Source organism: Lonchura striata, chromosome 2 (genome assembly GCF_050655825.1).
Source record: "Lonchura striata isolate lonStrDom1 chromosome 2, ASM5065582v1, whole genome shotgun sequence".
NCBI lineage: Eukaryota > Metazoa > Chordata > Aves > Passeriformes > Estrildidae > Lonchura > Lonchura striata.
The window spans coordinates 146,338,059-146,355,291 of record NC_140704.1 but is presented as its reverse complement, the minus strand read 5'-3'; the positions used below and the strand labels follow the sequence as shown (position 1 = coordinate 146,355,291).

The window sequence follows — 17,233 nt, the reverse complement described above, 5'->3', positions numbered from 1 at the left end:
CTGAGAAAGTACTGAGAAAGAATGTAAATAAGTTCTTTATCTCTCTTGTTGTTCACATTGTTTATAGTTAGGTTTTGCTCCTGTACGTCATTCACTGCACACCAATAGTGTGAGATGTTTTCACTTCAGAAACCAATAAACTTGGTCTGCACGAAGCTCTGTATAAAAGAGTGATGTATTTTGAAATAAATCAGAGTTCTATTCTCTCACCTTCTGACTCAGAGTCTCTTCATTCCCATCCTGCCTCAACACTTTACTATTTAAATTGCTCCTCACATAAATTATCTAAACATCAAGAAAAGAATGGGAAATATCTCTAGAGCCCATGGTCAATGCTCTTAGCTGAGAAAGCGGAGAAGAAAGCTTTCCTCAAAATCTACAAGAAATTAAGCCAGCAAGTTACTGTTATGGTTTGGAAAGGAGATATTTCTTTACAATCATGAGTAGGTGTCTGATTCAGATCTATCAAGGATCCTAGAAGCTGAACACTGCAAAAAAGCTAAACTGTCTCTCAAATCAGACAGAAAATGTAATTTATAAAGTAGAATACGGCAGAAATTAGACCGGTTATAACAGTCACTAAATTTTCTGTCCCTGATTTTTTGAAAACTTCTGGCTTGGTTTATACTTAGAAAGGATTAGATGTTCTATCCTCTTCATGAAGATACTCTGCCCTCTCAGTGTTCTACACTTGATCCTTCTTTGGGCATAATGTGAACATTGCAATGTTCAGAACATTAAGTTCTTTTAGTGCTTGTACTACATAATCTAATGAAATAAATAGGGGTATCACCTACCACAATCCAGTGACAGTCCCATAGTGCCTTAGTGACAATGGTTACTTCAGGGACACTGAGATACTCTCTTGGCTTTTCCACAAATGACAGAAGAGGAACATTTTACCTGGAATTACATAATAAAATAAGCTGGGGTGTGACACCCACTCCTCTGCTTAGAATCCTTCATAAACACAAGTTGAGACTGTGTAAATCAAAGCAGAGTTTGGCTCCTCACCTTCATAACATCAATCAGCACATCCTGTCCTTCTATACCTTCCCTGGCACCACAGACAAACACCCTGTTCTCCAGTGGCTCATCCAGGAAGCACTCATTGTATCTCCTGTTTCTTCTTGCTTCTTCCCTTTGGGAAGATTGAAGCACCCTGCCCTTCATACTTCTAAGTTTTTCTTGCTCCTCAATCTGCTGGTGTCTGCCCAAAAGAACTGGCATGTTTTGCTGCCTATTGCATTTATGGGGAACTGGAAGCCAAAGGTTCTGTGATCTCTTACAATGTGGGTGGAAGAAAATTGGAACCAGCTAGAATCTGTGCTTTGATCCTGAATGATCCAAAGACAATTATCCCAAATCCCTTGACCCTTTGTGCCATAGGCAACCCAGCTGGGAAAGTGAATGAAAAGAACAATTTTGCTGCAGATCAAACATGGGTGTCTGAGCTAAGCTGTCCTGGGCCAGTGCATTACAGTGACTAAAAAATCTCATCTGAGCATAGAATCTGATTAATACCTAGGTAAAATGATAGAATTAACAAAATAATTTCTTTGCAAAAATGCTTAGCTGAACCTAGGCTCAGAAACTACTCTGTATGGGCAAAGATAATATTTTGTTTTCAATACTAGGGCCTGTTTGCTGGGTGCCTCCAGTGATGTCAGTTAAAAATACAAATTGCTGCTTATCAATCAGACCTGTTCCTGAACTAACACCAGAGCAGCTACCTTTTTCTCTCTGGGAAGTATCTCAGACCTGGGAGCGCAGATGTGCACTGGGTTAAACAGTGAACCCACCTCCCTCCCTCAGCACATTGCTCAGCACTGATAGCCAGGACTGAAAGGGGCGACACAAGTTCACAGATGATGCAAAAATGGGAGGAGCTGCTGATTCCCTCGAAGGCACAGAGGCCCTGCAGAGACACCTCACAAATCAGGTGACTGATCACCACCCATATGAAGTTCAACAAGGGGAAGTTCTGGATTCTGCACTGGGATGGGGCAATCCTGGATGTGTGCACAGACTGAGGAATGAGAGGCTGGAAAGCAGAGCCATGAAGCGGGACCTGGGGGTCCTGGTCTGTGAAGAGTTAAACATGAGCCAGCAGTGCCCTGGCAGCCAGGAGGGCTGCCCTGTCCTGGGGGACATCAGGGACAGCATCAGCCAGGCAAGGGAGGGGATTGTGCTGCTCTGCTCTGCACTGGAGTGGCCTCACCTGCAGTCCTGTGTGCAGTTTTGGGTGACACAATGTAAGAAAAACATTGAAGTGTTAGGGACTGTCCAAAGGAGGACAATAAAGATGGTGAAGGGTTTTGAGGGGAACCATGTGAGGAGTGGCTGAGGCTACTTGGTATATTCAGCCTGAAGGAGACTGAGAGGAGATCTAATCTCAGTCTAAAGCTTCATCCTGAGGGGAAGAGGAGGGGCAGACACTGATCTCTTCACTCTTGGGACCAGTGACAGGACCTGAAGTAGTATCAGGGGATGTTTAGGTTGAGTATTAAAAAAATATTCTTCACCCAGAGGGTGGCTGGGCACTGGAACAGGTTCCCCAGGGAAGTGGTCACAGTACCAAGGCTAACAGAGCTCAAGAAGCATTTGAACAAAGCTCTCAGGCACATCATATGACTCTTGGGGATGGTCCTGGGCAGGAACAGGAGTTGGACTTGATGAGTCTTGTGGGACCTTTCCAACTCAGCATGTTCTGTGGTTCTGTGATTCTGTGAAATTAGTTTCACCAAGAGACACAAAGAGCAGAGTTCCTCTGATCAATTAGAGATGATTCCAGTATCTTCAGTGAAAATCAGAATCAAAGAGAGCCAGGGACAACTGGATCAAAGGGAATCTTTAGTGAATCTTTATGTAAATCAAAGTCCACTTGTTTTGTAGAACTCACCTGGCCTAAAATTCAGTGTGTCTGACAAAAGTGTCTGTCTCAGGTAGTGTCTGGTCTGTGAATGGTTAGTGGAGATTTAGTCAGCACTGTCAACAGATATTTGATGTGATTCATCTAACCAAACACAGTATAGTTCACAGAAGTGAACTGCATCATAAACACCACTGAGTCTGTGAAGGGACCCCAGGTGGCTTGTTCAGCTGTATATACATATATATATATACAGCTGTATATATCTTTCCTGGGAGAGAAGAGATTGACTTCAGAGACCAAACACAGCCCCAGAGGAGCACCCTGTGTTTCTCTGTAGAGTCCATGATTTCTCCCTCGGTGCTATTGAGTGGGGGGGCTATGCTGAACAGCTGGTGATTTCCCTTTAACATCCTGCTGGAAGAACTCCTGCAAATTCAGACATTAGACTAACTAATAGAAGTAATAAAGCTGATACCAAGAACATTTATTTTAACTGTACAATAAGGCACAATGTTAAAACTGCAAAGTGCCAGCCTGGTTTTCTGCAGTACATAATATGTCTTGCATTTTTCACAGTAACCAGAAAGACGTAAACATGTCATAGAAACTACCCAGGATACAGAAATATTCCTTGCAGAGTCACATAAGGAAAAGCAGGCACCATTCTTTAAAAACAAGCATGCACAATTAACAAGAAAAATATTGCCAATAAAAAAGGGAAAGATGGCCAGTGAGTATAATTAGATGGGATAGTTCAGGGTGTGGGTTTGGCAAGAAAATGACAGTTAGAAGTAACAAAAGCATTTTCAAGACAACTGATGCTTGTAGCTGCAGTTTTACAGAATCTTGTGTGTAAATGGATCTTCACAGGGGACTTGTGGCTGAAGTTCATGGTGTCTGTCAGAAAAGAGCTGAGCAGGATCCCAGAATGGTCAAAGGTTTAGTTGTCTATGGAAAAGGGTCTCTTTGTTGTTATTTATCTCCAGTGAAGGGTCAGACTCAAAGGTGTTTAGGTGGCAAGGTTTCTGTTCTGGTTTGAAAGCAAAACCAGTGAGACACTCCAAGTCAGAAATACAATTTATTGGGAAAAGGGAAAAAGACAAAAATACAAGCAATGATACAAAAAGAAGACCGCTGACAAAGTCAGAATACAACCTGACACCCCTCTGGCCAGCATGCTGGTAGCAGTCCAAATTGGAGTGACTGTAATCCTCTTGGAATGGCAGATGTGGTTGCTATGTCTTCTCCAAAACCTGTGGAAAGGCTGCCTCTGCCTAGAAATCCCCAGTTTTATCCAGGTGGGAATGCCCTGGGCAGAGCATCTCACAATGGGCTGATGTTATTCTGAGTCATGAGGTGTGCCTTAATCCCCTGTTAAACAGAACTGGCTCCTGGAGAGTGTTATCTCTGAGTCCTGTGGCAAGACATCGATGGGCCTGTTAACAGGAGATAAGGAAAACTGCCCAGAGGCAACTGCTGCTCAGATGGTAATAGGAAACTTCTTGGTGCTCCAATCTTGGACAGTTTCAAAACTGGGATATAAAATCTAGCTTGTCAAAGTTCTCATGAATTCTTTGACAAAATATTTCTGAGGACCCGGCCCTAACTAATTCAAAATAGGACAAAGGCAAGCAGTATACAGAGATTGGAATACAACATTTATCATGGGGTCCACATTTTGTGCATTACTCTTTACTCATGCATTGATCAGCTGCACAACCACCCACATCACCTGACCTCTGTCCCAGACCTGGTCATGACATGCCCATCCTCATGGAACTCCTCTGAGGCAGGAGATCATGAACTGCCCCACTGGGATCTAGGATACAAGTCCATATGGCCATATGGAAATGCTGTGACAAAACCAGCACTGGACTGTGCTTCTTGCTTTTGTTGGGATTCCTTTGTCACCAAACTCTTCATCAGCTCATTGTATTTAGGAATACAGATCATCTCTAGTCTCTATATTGCCACAATAACAAACAGCTCAAGCTCAGTGGGTTCAGCTCCAGAAAGCATCCATATGGGAACATTCAGTGAAATCCAAGGACTGTGTTGGAAACAGCTGGCAAATATACAGAACTGGAGGCAAGACTGCAAGCAATACAGCAGTAAGCACCACAAATTCAGTATGAAGAGTGTCTTTTAAAATATAAACGTCCTCAGTGCTTTGCAGCAAGAAGCAATAAATGTTTTATAACATTTTAATTGAAAGCACATAAACTGAAATTATTTGAAAGAAAGACTCCATGAGTGTATATTCAGTGTTGAAGAGACATAGATGCAGATTTGTGTCAAATTAAATTTAGAAATATACATTGAATTGGTTGATCTCAAAAATCCTTGAACTGCACAAAATTGGCCTGGAAGAGACCACAAAGACTTAGCTTAGTCCTCATGTCCCAGAGCACAACTGAGGAAGCCAGAAAAACTCTTTACCATTGTTTAAATCCTTCAGTGAGAATATCCTGGGGTCTTCTCAGTCAAAAAAAAAAAAAAAAAAAAAAAGTTCTTCCATGGAGAAGCTCAAAAACTCAAGGTCAATTTACACTATATAAAGAGAAAATGTAAATGTGTGAGGTGCCTTCCCCAAATATCTTCTATCTCCACACCTGGCTTTTGCTGGGTCAAGGTTGGGTTCACAGCAGCCTTATTGAGTATTCATCATCTGATGATTTTTCTTTATTTGTCAACACACTTGGCTACAAGGTTTGCAGATTATTCCAGCTGAGGAAACCAAAACAAGAAAAGGTCTTTTTAGTTAGAGAGAAATGTGTCTTGTCTGTAAAGCTTGAAAAGTGTAGTAACATTCAAAGCCAGTTTTCATCCCTGGGGGAACCCTGTGGGGTACCCTGGAGAGGAGCAGGACAGATTAAGTCAGTCATAGGGGAGAGCATCCACTTTCACAATCAGAGAGAGCTTTTGCTGGAAAAAAACCTCAGTGTGTAATAAACTATATTAACAAAAAAGGCTTGCAATTGTAAAAAGGGCTGACCTTAACAAAAAATGCATAGGATAATCTGTATTTTCTAATTTGACAGATTATTTATTATTATATTATGCCAGAAAACAAAGCTGCACTAAAATTAACTACTTCTTTATTATACAAAGTGCCCTCCTGTTTTATTTAAGTAATAAGGGATAACAAGTCTATCTAGCATACCTGCTGTGCTCTGTTCTGACTGTCAGGTTTAATTGACTGTCTGCTTCTTGCCCTGCCCCCAGGGCAGTGCAGCTGAGCTCTCTCCTGTACTGGGCTGGATTGCAAGTTTTACTCTAGCCTGCTTGGTAGCTGAATATAGATGAGTTTAATCTGAAAGCTCTGCTAGCGATTTCCAAAACTAGGCATGTTTTGCTCTGTAAGAAAACTTGAGGGGTGAGAAGACATAAGCTTTACTGTCTTTGCTATGGACATCTTTGCAAAGTATTTTCCTAAGCATTTTGATTGCAGGACTCCAGGAATACCAGAACAAGAGATAGAAGGAGTCACTGTACTCAGTCAGATCACCACTTTCCAGCAGTTTCCAACCTGTGTAAGTGGTCAAGATTTTTCTTAGGGAAACATTTTAATCATGAGGACAAACCTACTACCTCCCCAAATATTTAATTACCTGCCAACAACTATCAGGACAAAATCATGAGAGAGCAGTCACATCTTTGTGTTCAGTAGACCTTAATGAATTTTTCTTCCATAAAGTCATTCTGTTACTCTCTGGTTTCACATGATCTGGTAGTCAGCTCTTGAACCCACAGAAGCCTGTGGTGTGCTGCTCCACAGCTCAGCCACACAGCACCTGAAGAGCCTTCTCTTTCTGTGCACTTTGAACTTGCCATTTTCTAGCTGCAGACAGTGCCCACTAATCCTATTCTTGGAAGAGACAGGGAATGATAATTACCTATGTACCCACTTCTGGCCACTCATGGTTTTACAGACCTCGATCATATATCCCTCAATAGTCCTGGAAGTCTCCTAATCAGCTTAATTGCTCCTTGCAGAGAAGTTGTTCCATACCTTTATTATCCATGTTGCCTTTTTTGCCTTTTCCTGAACCTTTCACAGTTTTTCAGCTCCCCTGAGACAGGGGAGCAGGAACATACCCTAAGATGTGGTATTTATATAGAGAGACACTGTGCTGGTTTTGGCTGGGGTAGAGTTAATTTTCTCTGTAGTACAGGGCATGGGGCTGTGTTTTGGATTTGTGTTGGAAGCAGTGTGGTAATATGGGATGTTTCATTATCCTGAGCAGGGCTGACACAGGCAAGGCCTTTCCTGCTCCTCACCCCACCAGCAGGAGGCTGGGGGTGCACAAGGAGCTGGGAGGGGACACAGCCAGGACAGCTGACCCCAGCTGACCCAAGGGACATCCCACACCACATGGTGTCATGCTCAACTCATAAAGCTGGGGAAAGAAGAAGAAGGAAGAGGAAATTCAGTGTGATGGCATTTGTCTTCCCAGGTCACTGCTACATGTGATAGCACCCTGCTTTCCTGGGGGTGGCTGAACACCTGACTACCCATGAGAAGTTGTAAATTAATTCCTTGTTTGGCTTTGCTGGCACATATGGCTTCTGCTTTACATGTTAAATTGTCTTTATTTCAACACATGATTTTTCTCACTTTTGCTCTTCTGATTCTCTTCCCCATCCCACCAGGCAGGAGTGAGAGAGCAGCTGCGTGGGGCTGAGCTGCTGGCTGGGCTTAAACCATGACACATTATCATCTACTCTGTTCATTAGCCCTTTACAAAGAACTCCTAGATTGGATTGTTTTTTCCAAGTGTGTGAGCACTGACAAAATGTTTATGAATGTAAAATCTTTGTAAACAAGGTATCCAGAAATCATGTTACTGAGTAGTATAGTCATATGAGCTCATCATTCATGCAGAAAGCTTTGGACCATTTTTTATGCATTTGTGTTATTTATTCACACTGAATTTATGTGCCATAATATTTTCAGAGCAATACCTTTTGCAGTTCTTCAAAGCTGGACTTTGTTTCTCTTGTCTTAAATTATCCTTCTTTCCTAGGTCATTGATAAATATGTTGGGCAGAATAAGCCATAGCAATCTCCTTGCAGAACTCCACTCCATGATGACAAATGACCATTTATCATAAGTCTTCTATTTACCATCTTTTATCCAATTTTTTTTTTTGTTGGAGAGCTCATGCTGAAATTCACATGCCTATATGAGCATTTTAGGGATTATGTCAGGCACAAGAGTTGATTTTCATCATCCATTTATACCAGATATTAATTTTAAGTGAAGACAAATCCTGGCATTAGGTCTCTGAGGTTACAGTCTGAATGTGATAGTCTGGCAGATAGCATGTGAGCACTACCCCAAGATAAAGATCTTCCCCTTTTCAATACCATCCTCCTCTCCATCTCCTTCCCATCTTTGGAAAAATCGCAGTATCACAGAGTAACTTCGCCTGGGAGGGACCTCAGGGGGCCATACACCCTATGTATGGCTATCTTTGATCAGATTATCAGGATATCTTGGATCAGATTATCAGGGCCTTGTGTACCCCAGTTTTCCATATCTCTAAGAATGGAGAGACCACATATATTGACCCACATTACACATGAGGAGAGAACTGGCATACAATTAACTGCAGCATATATATTTGGGGTTTCTCTAACATAAGACACATTTATATTTGTGTCACCACCCTTTGGCTCTTGGTGGTGATGTATTTCTCCCAGCTCACCTTTACTGTTCTACTGGTGCTTTGTATGATGCACATTAAGACAATGTTGGTGGGATTTGGTTACCTAAATATAGATATGTGCAATTTGAGATGCCCTTGTATATTCCTTTCAGCTTCTAACCCAGGCTGCTAAAAAACACAGGTGTCTGCTTTCTCCTGTATTATATTGGCCAGCCCCAAGATGTGTCTTAGACACAAAGGGCTCATCAAGTACCACAGACATTTATGTTTAGTCGACTAAGTCATCTTAGCACAAAAATTCAGTCTAGGCAAAATCCATTTAGGTTTGGCTCTTCATCTGATGGGAAGAATGCTCAACCACAGCTCTTCCCTCATAGCATCACTACTATCAATAGATACAGGACAAAGTTAAATGTTTTCCTCCTCCTGTGGTGGAAGCACACAGCTTTTCCACTGCACTGTACCCATGCATGCCAGTCTCTTTTGCATCATAAAACAATGCTTCAAGTGATGGGGAGTGAACAAAGCATCATTGCTAGGGCAGTGGGGCTGGTGGAGGGAGAGCTGAGATCCTGCTTGTCCTTTCCCTACACTGAGGCATCCTCAATATGCATCTCAAATCCCAGTCTTAGATACAAATAATGTCATAATAAGAAAAACTATAGGAAGCTCCCCGCTTGTGAGTGGGTTACCTTACTGTCAAGTTACAAATGAAACAGGAAATGGGAAACCCATGGACCACAAAGCAAACTGTTACTATAAGATGAGCTGGTGGATCCAAAGCACTTCTTTTTGTATTCTTCAGTAAAATAATTTTCATTGACATCTTCTGTCCCTGCTGCAAGCACAGCGAGTATTGCCTTTTACTTCACTTGTGACAATCTCTTTGAAACTCTGTTTTACTTTACTTTACAAATCTTGTTTCACACTATATGTTAAATGAAAGGTGAGTACTGTGAAAAGGTTCAGGTTTCCCTGAGCAACAGGGAAAAATTTTGCATCAAATGGATTTAATCACACAGAAGTTTGCTTTTACCAACATGAGTTGATCTGTGAAACAGTGAAAGAGAGTGTGAATCTTCTGCTTTGTTCCATCAGGGTGATGTTAACAGAAACTAACTTACAAATCTCAGTCCTTTAACTAACTTAACTAGCTGAACAGGGTATTCCTTCCCATTTCTCTCTGCCCCTATGTGAAAGGAGATTGTAGCAAGGTGGGAGTTGGTCTTGTCCCAAGTAACCTTTTCTTCACTGCAAAGGTTGTCAAGCATTGGAACATGCTGTCCAGGGGAGTTGTGGTCATCATCCCTGGAAGTATTGAAAAGCCATGGAGGTGTGGTGCTTAGGGATAGGGTTTAGTGGTGGATCTGACAGTGTTAGGGTAATGTTATGTCTCTATGATCTTAGAGGTTTTTTTCAGTCCTAAGGATTCTATGATTCCCACAGATCACACAGTCTTTCAAAAAGTAATGGAACTACTTCTTAAAACGGTTTTTCTGTCCTCTTCCCATATGAAGAGAACACTTCCATTTTCCTGATTAATTTATTCACAACCAGCCTTGCCTATTGTTTTCATGGCAGTGCTATCCTGGAGGCCAAGCAGCTCCCATCTTCTTCCTGGTGCTTGCCTTCATGTTGGGTTTGCAGACTGAAACAGATCCTGTCAGCCTTCCTGGTGCCTGCAGAGCACTCAGAATTCTCCATCTCCACAGTCCTGTTCTGTCCCTTTCTAGGCTGTCTTCTTTTTTGACTAAGGGTGACTGGCTTTACTGTCATAGTGTCCAAATCCCTTGGAATGTGCAGTGTTCTTAAAAGATAAGAAAATGCTCAAATCAATGGAGAAACAAGCAAAGGACAACTAGACATGATGGTTGCCATGCTATAAAATGTTACCACCTTGGCAGCAAAGAGCTGATCTCTGGCAGTGTGTGTGTTCCTTGTCCCTTCCAATGCCAAGCTGGTTAACCACTGCGGCTGCAGAAACTGAGCTTCATCCCAAGTTTGTTTCCCTTTGTAGTTCACTGGGTTCATGGACAAGGTTGTTCTCTGCAGCTTTGCTCTCTGCAACTTGCATGGCAATAATTTACAGTTCAGGGCCTGACTGGGATTTCCCTTTGCTCATTCAGTGAAGAAATACTTAGATTTCCAAGAGACTGCTTTGCAGAGAAGCAGCCCACCTGCATGAGGATGGATAGTCAAGATTTATCTGCAATACCTAATCCTGTTCTTAAACTCAGTAAAAGCCTGCACTTTGGAGAAAAAGCAACAAGTATAAACCTATGAAATTACTGACAAAGCAGAGGCATTAATGTGGAGAAGCCTGACACTGAGATTTGTTAGATTCTGGAACTGTTTCCCAAGGTTAACGATAAAAACACCATCCATCATTTAGGTCTTCTAAAACTAGTCAAAGCACTAGAAAAAAAATGCACCTTCAAAAAACAATGTTCTATTATCAGGAAGACAGGCTGCATGACCTGATAAATCTTTTCTACCTCTGATCTTTTGTTCTATTAAAAGTATGGAAAAGGCGCTTTTTTTTTTTTTTTTTTTTTTTTTTTTTTTTTTTTTTTTTAATGAGTAGATCTGCCAAATGGGGCTGGTTGGGAGGTAGAGTAGGTAGAATTTTAGAATTTTATTCTGGACAATTCTGAATGGATGCTTTTATATCTGATCCCTTTTAGAGAAGATATTTTTTCAGTATCCTTTAATATTCCCTGTTGTAAATATTTGAACTCATCTTTAAAATTCCAACATGTTCTGTTAGCTTCTCAGCAGAAGACCAGTAGCTTTGCTGACAAATGACAAGATTTAGTTTTATACAATACTGCTCATCTGTCATTATCAGTACAATGGACAAAGATACCCATCAATGATAATATCTGGTAGAGAATTGGTATAGAGATAACTTACTTCATGGCACTCTAGTCAGTTCCTGGTTTTCAGCTTCTGTACAAAACACAATCAGTGCAATAGATTTAATCCCTATTGGGCTTTGCCATGCAAGGCAAAGCAAAACCTTGCCACAACAGTCATCAGCCAGCTCTGAAAACTGTCCCAAGTGCTGTGAGTAGACCTGACACAAGGTAAGACTGGTTTCTAGCAAAGGCTTTTAGGTGATTAACTGCTAAAGGCAGTAGGCAGAAAAATTGTTTCAGAAGAAGAAAAACAAAATTCTAGGTCCCTCTCTTGCCATGCACCTTTACCTTTAGTATAATTCTGAGAATAGTTTGGAATAATTCCATTTCAAGTGCCTTTAGAGTAACATGATGGGACTTAAAAGTTTCATCTGTAATATCTAAGAGAAAATTTTCTCCCTGCTTAAGAATTGAAGAAGTGGTTCAAAATTCCTGAAGAAGGATAATGTTTTCCATTTAGTACATTAGACTTCTTTAAAACAATTTTGATAGATGTCCATGATATTGTTCTGGTATTTCTAAAGTGAAATCTAGGAATCTAAGTGGTTATTTTCAAAGCTATAGCAGTCTTTAACATAAAAGGCATCAAGAACCAGGCAGGGCTGAGGTACAGCTGTGTACACTGTGACTTTTCATCTGGGATAAAAGATTTCCCCATGTGTACAGTTGTGTTTACTGATTTGCTCCTATAAAAAATGTAAAACAAGCTGACAGTGAGGCATCATCTTTGCCTGGATTGGCAGAGATAAATCCTGATTTACACAGCTGGCATCCATTTACACAGCAAACTGCCCACATTAGCATTCCCCAGCCTACTTGTCAGATGCTTCTTCCCTAAGCGTCCTTGTTTTTCTCTTTCCTCCACTTTGTAAGAATTTACCTGATACTGAGGGCCACAAATCCAAGTGTTCCTCCCTAACTACCCCATGGGAAGAGGAATTTCTTTACAGTCACTTATTATCTGCCAATAATTTCCCAGAATTTGGTCCTCATGGCTTTTCTTACTGGCTTTGAAACTCTCCTACAGCCTGCCACAACCCTGGCTCTTGAGAAAAGGAAAGTCTTTTTCTGGATCCATTAAGGATTCCAGATCCTCTTTTCCAAAAAGCTAAGCACAGAGACTACATAGAAACCCATCAGGCAGGTAAGGGCCACCTGAACACACGTCATGCATAGTCTTACACAGACTTAGTGACTGTGTAACATAACCAGTAATATAGTGACTGTGCACATAACCAGACAGCTATCATCAGCAAATATCTCTTCCAGCTACCACAGCAGACCAGTGAAGGGCTGCTAATGCCATGGCTATTATCCCTGCTGGAATTAGCTCTGTGTTGTGTTGCTTGGTCCACAATTTAAGCAGGCTGACAAAAAGACTGGGTGGCCTGAGATAGCAGTTCCATGATAAGGAGGAGGATTCAGCAGCTATGGTGGTTTAATGAGTTGCCAGGACAATTTTGAGAAAAAATGTTGGGTTTTTTTTTCCAGCAGAGCTGGAAAATAAGCCAGCGTGTTGGTTTTGCATGGCCTGGTTTTTGGTAGCTGGGGGGGCACACAGAGGTAGCCCCTGTGAGAAGCTGCTGGAAGCTTCCACCATATCTGGCAGAGCCAATCCCTGATGGCTTTGAAGATGGACATCCTGCTGGCCAAGGCTGGGTCAATTAGAGAATGGCAATGCCTCTGTGATAATATATTTAAGAAGAAATCAAAACAAAGGTAGTGGGGCAGTTTGAATTCCAGCTAAAGAGGAGGAGGTGAGAACATGTGATAGAAACAACAACATAGTGACACCATGGTCAGTGGAGAAGGAGAGCAGGAGGTGCTCCAGGCTGCAGGCCATGGTGAGACCATGGTGAAGCTGCTGTGCCCCTGCAGCCCATGGATCAGGAATGCAGAGATCCACCTGCAGCCCATGGGGGAGGTGCCCATGCCAGCGCAGGTGGGTGCCTGGAGGGGGCTGTGATCCAGTGGGAGACTCAGAGGAGAGGGCCCTGCTTCCAGGCTGGAGCAGCCTGTCCTTGAAGGACTGCACCTTGTGAAAGAATGTCCCACGCTGTGTGGGAGGTGGTCCTGGGGAGGATACTCCAGGAATGCCATGGGAAACCACAGTGGTATAAGGAAAAGTATTACCCCTGGATTCCCACCTTCTCCATGTAAGATCTCAGTGATGAACTGACCAAAACCCCCACGCCCTTTCTCCCTGTGCTGTCAGTGAAAAGGAGGGAGGGGTTGCGGGGGGTGGGGAGAAAGGTATTTTAAGGTCTTATTTTTACTTTTCATTATCCTCCTCTGATTTTGTTAGTAATAAACTCACTTTCTATCTCTAAGTTGAGCCTGGTTTTCCCTTTGAGTGTTTTCTCCCTCTTAGTCCTTATTTCAGCTCATGAACTCTTAATTAAATTTCTCTCTCCTCTGGCCTGCTATGGCAGGGGAGAGCAAGTGAGTGGCTTTTGTGGGTGCCTGGTGTTTGGCCAGTGTCAAGCCACAACAGCCAATTATGTCACAGTCCCAAGGCAGGTACAAAGCAGGGACAGAGGCAGCATTTTCTGATGCTGGCACTCCCCACCATTGACCTATGATCTAAGATCCTTCTGTTGTTCCTAAGGTCTTTATTTCTTCAGCCTGAGCCCTCTGGAGAAGATTCCAACAGAAATTCGCTCATATTATGCTTGTGCCCATTGCACAGTTAACAGAAAGTGATTCATGGGGCAGAGTTTCCCTGTATCCCATTAGTAACAGGATGGCTTATTTCTCTGAGGATCAGGAGTGAATGAAAGCCTGGAGCACCCAAACTGTGACACTCCAATACGCACTGAATCATTTAGATCAGCTCGTACACCTTGGAAAGGCAATATCCAACCCCGTGCCAGGCTCAATGTTACAGCAGTGACAGGACCAGGAGAAATAGTTTGTAACATCTCTGAAGGCAGAGCTGCAAAGCACTGCAATGTCTTTACTATGACAGGGACACACTAACAGAGCACTCATAAGGGTAAATCACACCTCCCTCATTTCTTGGGGTGTTTTGAGAAGGCTGAGAAGGGAATGTGTGAAGAAGGGGGATGGGGGTTCATCATGATCAGTCACTGATGTTCCAAGGGCTGTTTTGAAGCTGCTCCTGGGCCCTGTTGGCACAGCTCCACGGTGAAGGACGAACATCACGGCTCACGGCTTAGGGCAATGGTGGGGGCTTGAGTCCAGATTTCACCAATGTATCAGAGATTAAGAGGAAAATGTGATACAACCTCTCGTGTCATGTTCACGGGTTGGGTTCCCTCTTCTGGGGGAATTTTGGCCAGTACAACATGATGGCTGCATTCCTGCCATACTGCAGCAGAAGCATCTGTGCTTCATACAGATGGCTCTGGCCGTCCTGTAGACCAGTGAGATTTGCAAATTAGCCCCATGGCAAGTTTTTGAACAATGTGGGGTGTTCCAGATGCTTTCATCTAGCAGAGCCCTGACAAGAGCAACAAAGCCAAAAGCCTCTTCACTCCTACACAAATCTTTGTCTTCCCTTTTTAGCAAAATCAGTGAAAGTGGCAGTATCAGAATACCCTTTTTTAACAGAATATTTGTCCCCCAAACACTGGAAATACACATTTGTCTATACCTATTTTAGCTCCATTTTACTTCTCAGCATCAAAACCTACAATTTCTTTTCCATTTCTATATACTGTGCTGCACAGCTGACATATTGCTAACCCCATGCCGAAGCTGTAATAATACTATCAGACCAGCATTTCAGAGAGTTTTTTCTCTCTAACCTGCATTTGACCTTTAATTGATAAACAGCAAAGTGGATCTGATAGTAGGGGAATGCAAAAGCCTTATATCTCTCTATAACTTCAACTGATTGCCCCTAAAATTGAGATAAAGTGATACAAGACCACAGTGCCTGATATGAGAAAACACATTACTTAGCACACAAGCTGAATGCTGAGGCAGAGCATGCAAGGATTACAAAAGTAAAAGAAAGAGAAAATGAGAAACAAAAATGTCTATGTTGAGAATCTTGGTTGAACTGTCAGAATTAGCTATTCACTTGTATACAGATTAAAACCACCTTGTCTGATTAGTCTCAAGGCTTACCAGGGAATTTAGGCACACAAGTCATTAATTTCAATAATCATGTTTCTAGCAAACTACCTTTGTTGACTCTTAAAAAGTGTACATCTTGATATGACATATTTCTTCCCAAGAGCTTCTCATGGACTGAGAGCAGCAACAATGAAGAGAAGTGTTTCTACATGTGTGAGTTTACCCAAAGCGGGTGCTTAATGCCGTGATTTATTTTCAGCTGCTACTGCTCTTATTAAGAAGACAGATATAGAAATATTGTTATAAATAGAAGGCCATGTTCATGACCATGTGCTGTGAGTCATCACTGTTAATTATTCAGATATTTTCAAAGATACCTGGGGATTTGCAAAAATGAGTGGTTATAGAATAAGAGTTTAGCTATTTAGCATTTTTACTGACATATATGTATATGTCTTGAGATGTATCTGGTTTCTCCTGTTTACAGTTTCTCTCTGTAAATAAAGAGGAGGAACTGTATCACATGTTAGAAGTGGCTAGTCACACAATGCAGTGAATAATGAGCTCTGTGTGCAAACCAGCTGACAAATCCCCCATGCTAAGTTTTATTGTATGCAAACTATTTGTCAGGTGCTTGTGACTAACTGATGGATTTTTCTAGTAATCATGACCAGCTAGTGGACAGCAGACCAATCCAAAAAGTGATGGTATTTCTAATGTGTAGTGTTCTTAGAATAAATTGCTTTCCCAGCTTTATTAGCTACGCATGATCAACCAAGGAAGTGTTTTGCTTCTGTGCCCATTTTAGTTGTTGAGTCTATTTTTTTTATAAGAGAACTAGCAACAGCATACAGAAAGAATGAGAATGTACAAGAATAATGGTCCACATTTGAGGTTGGTTATATAAAATCAAGGATAGACTCAGGAATCATAAACAATACAGGAAACATTCCCAGTCTGGAATGGAGTTGTCTACACTGACAAATTTTACAGTAGTTCACAGCCTGATTCAGATCTGGGACCACTAGAATAACATCTTCCCAAACCATTCCCAGTTGCAGCTCAGCAGCTAGCAGCAGTCAGTGATCAATCCTGGAAGGTAGGTGGAGCCACATGGTTCCAGAAACTTGGGGATCCAGACATCAGCAGCATGGATGTGAAGTCTTGTACAGGAGTTGTTCCCACTGCTCAAACATATTAAAAAAAAAAAAAAATCAGTCTACTACAGTTGATGTAACCCCTGTGCCCAGGAAAGCTTTTCTACTGTGTACCAACTCCTCTGCTTCCCAGATAGGTGGGACACCACCTTTTTGCTATCCTTATTCCCTGTCCCTAGGACTGTTGTTTCATCAGCATGTTTCTCTGTCCTTGCCTTCTTGCTCCCTGTGAGGAGGAAACTGAATTGGTCTCTTGCCAAGCCAACATTCAGCCCCACAGCTCAGCATCTGCAGAAGTTGCAAGGAGGATGCCCTGCACAAATCCACCTCACTCTCAGTAAATTTTTACTGGCTCTCCCTTCTAAAACTTCGTCTTCCAATTTATATCTCCTTGTTTTTTAAGATTCATAGAATCATAGCATTTTATGAGGTTAGAAGGTTCCTGAAAGATCATTTAGTCCCAACCCTGTTGCCATGGTCAAGGACACCTCCCACTACACCAGGTTGCTCAAGGCCTTATCCAACCTGGCCCTGAACGTTGCCAGGGTTGGGGCATTCACAGCCTC

At 42.1% G+C, this 17,233-nt stretch overlaps 1 long non-coding RNA gene across 2 annotated transcripts in view; it reads right to left on the bottom strand.

Annotated features, from left to right (window-relative positions):
* Nucleotides 1-741: 741 nt before the first annotated feature.
* The window catches only part of LOC146768464 (uncharacterized), a 63,389-nt gene continuing 46,897 nt past the window's right edge, over nucleotides 742-17,233 (bottom strand). For both annotated transcript variants that reach the window (XR_014953050.1, XR_014953051.1), the window contains one exon: nucleotides 742-16,694. This is a non-coding gene — a long non-coding RNA (uncharacterized LOC146768464). The remainder of the gene's footprint in view (nucleotides 16,695-17,233) is intronic.